This window comes from Microtus ochrogaster, unplaced genomic scaffold (assembly GCF_000317375.1).
Source record: "Microtus ochrogaster isolate Prairie Vole_2 unplaced genomic scaffold, MicOch1.0 UNK27, whole genome shotgun sequence".
Lineage (NCBI taxonomy): Eukaryota > Metazoa > Chordata > Mammalia > Rodentia > Cricetidae > Microtus > Microtus ochrogaster.
In genome coordinates this window covers 2879576-2882162 of record NW_004949125.1, presented here as the reverse complement: position 1 = coordinate 2882162, position 2587 = coordinate 2879576, and positions in this window count along the sequence as shown.

Sequence of the window (2587 nt, the reverse complement as noted above, 5' to 3'; positions counted from 1 at the left end):
AGCAACTTAAGAGAAGAACAGCTTTAAAGATTTACTTTTATTTACGTGTGTGTGTATTTGTGAATATCCACATGTTCGTGCAAATGCCCATGGAGACCACAAGAGAGTGTCAGATCCCCCAAGAACAGGAGGTACAGTTGAGTCATCTGACATCAATCCTGGGAACCAAACCCCGGTCCTCTGCAAGAGCAGTACCCACTCTTAGCTGCTGAGCCATTGCCCCAGGAAGAGTCTACTCACAGGTTGAGGGTACAGTCCGGGATGGGGGCAGAGGAGCTGGAGTGTGAGGTCACTTTGCACCCACAGTCAGTGGGCAAAGAGATAAACACAGGTGCTCCACTGGCGGTCTACTAGGTGTGCAGTCTGCATGGGTTCCCCCCCCACAGACATTAGGAGAGGCTAGCCTAATCCAGATGACACCTCCTAGGCATGCCCAGAGACTTGTCTCCCAGGTCATTAGAGACTATCAGGTTGCCAATCAACATAAACATCAAAGAGGTGGAGGAGCCTTTAGGAGGTGGAGCCTATTCAGAGGTCTGTAGGTCATTGAGGGCACGCCCTGAAGGAGGTTGTTGTAGGGATCGCACCCTTTCCCAGCTTTCTTTTTTGGCCAGGAGGTAAGCAATTTGCTCCCTCACGTGCTCCCCACTATTGTCATTTGGATCACCAATCAGAGGGTATGATTAGCCTGATCTTGGGCTGCAACCTGGATAACTGAAAGTCCGTGTTAACCTTTTCTCTTTGTAAACGGATTCTCTCCGGTGAATAAAATTCCTTTGGGGGTCTTGTTTGCTTTTTTTGTTTGTTTGATCTGTTGGTTGATAGGATTTTTTTTCCAGACAGTCTCACTCTGTAGCCTTCACTGGCCTAGAGTTCCCTGTGAACCAAGCTAGTCTTTTAGCTTGTGGTACTTCTGTTAACGCCTGTTCCCGAGGGCTGAATTTACAGGTATGTTGTTAAATCTCTTCCTAGATTGAAATGATCACTCTTTTGCAGGGAAGGTCCTCAAACAGGTAGGGTAACAAACAGGTAGCTCTCTCCTTAAGAGAGCTTCAGGAAATCCCCCACACTGATCAGATCCACTAGGTCCCTCCTTGCCAGAGTAGGCACTAAAAGCTGAAGTCACCCTCAGAAGAGCAGAGCCGAGCTGCAGGGAAGACTCAGATGAACAAAGCTCCCATAAAGACTTGAGACCAGACCAGCTTCCTGGAAGAAGCCACAACCAAATAAGATCCCTGGAAGAGGTTTTAAACCAGCTGTCGCCCCTGGAGGGGACAAGCTCCACCCTGTTGAGCTGCCTGCAGGCTGGGTAGCGTGTCCCAGATCCCCAGCTGTTTTTGAGTTGGAAAAAGCAGAAACCAGTGGCGCCCCCTGTAAGAGTTCTAAATCACCGGAGACGCCCAAAAGGGACACACTCCAGCCTGTTGAGATGCCTGCAGGGTGTGCAGTGTGTCCAGGTCCCCAGCTTTTGTGAGCTGTCACTCATGCTGGGGTGAACTTTGGTGATGCAGCTGTCTTTGAATCCTTTCTGCTCTGTAAATAACTTCTCACCCATATCCTTGGAAGGAACACCAGTACAGCTCACGGGTTCAGTGAGTTGGACTTGGGTGGAATCTGCATGGGTTCCCTGGCGGGGAGAGTAGATTTCTGTGTTGCGTTTCTCTAGGAAAAGTTTCATCACACAACGTAGGTGCCACTGCACTTGGCTTAACCATCTTTGCTTCATTCCCCCACGTTATTTCCAAACCTCACCCCAAGTTGTGGAGGTATATACCTATAATTCTAGGAATTCTAGCACTTGGGAGGAAACTGGTGGCCAGCCTGAGCTACATAGCTGGACCCTGTAGCAATAACAATAATGCAGGAACTGAATCCTAGATGCAGGGCCATAGGCTCTGTCACCCCTGCTCCTTGTGCCTCTGCTCTCTGGCCTTCTTTTCTGGTCTGGTCTGCCTTTGCACCCTAAGCAAAGTTCAAGTCCTGAAACATACTCCTTGGTTCTGTGTTATTGGTATTTGGAAATGGAGCTTTTGAGATTAGATGAGGTTGTGAGGGTGGGGCTCTCACAATGACATCAGTGGCTTTATAAACAGGAAGAGACTCCCAAGCTAGCACAGGAAGTCTTTGTTTGTTTGTTTGTTTTTTGGTTTTTCGAGACAGGGTTTCTCCGTAGCTTTGGTGCCTGTCCTGGCACTAGCTCTGGTAGACCAGGCTGGCCTTGAACTCACAGAGACCCGCCCTCCTCAGCCTCCCTCTTTTTGACCATGCAATGCTTTCTACTATTTTTATGCTTCAGTATGAAGTTTCTCTCCTGATCCACAGTGCCTTCTGGCCTTTGGACTTCCCAGCAAGACCACAAGTTCAAAGTCAGACTAAGCTCTGTAGTGAGTTCAAGGCCAACCTAAATAACCTAGTAAGCTCTTACCTCAAAATTTAAATAAAAGTAAAAGAGAGGGAAGAAAATGTAATTCAGCATTTGGCAGCTTACCTAGCATGTACATGTATGAAATCTGGGGTTCAATCTCAGCAACACACACATACATACACACACATACATCCACTAATAAAACCCAAAACATAACTATAG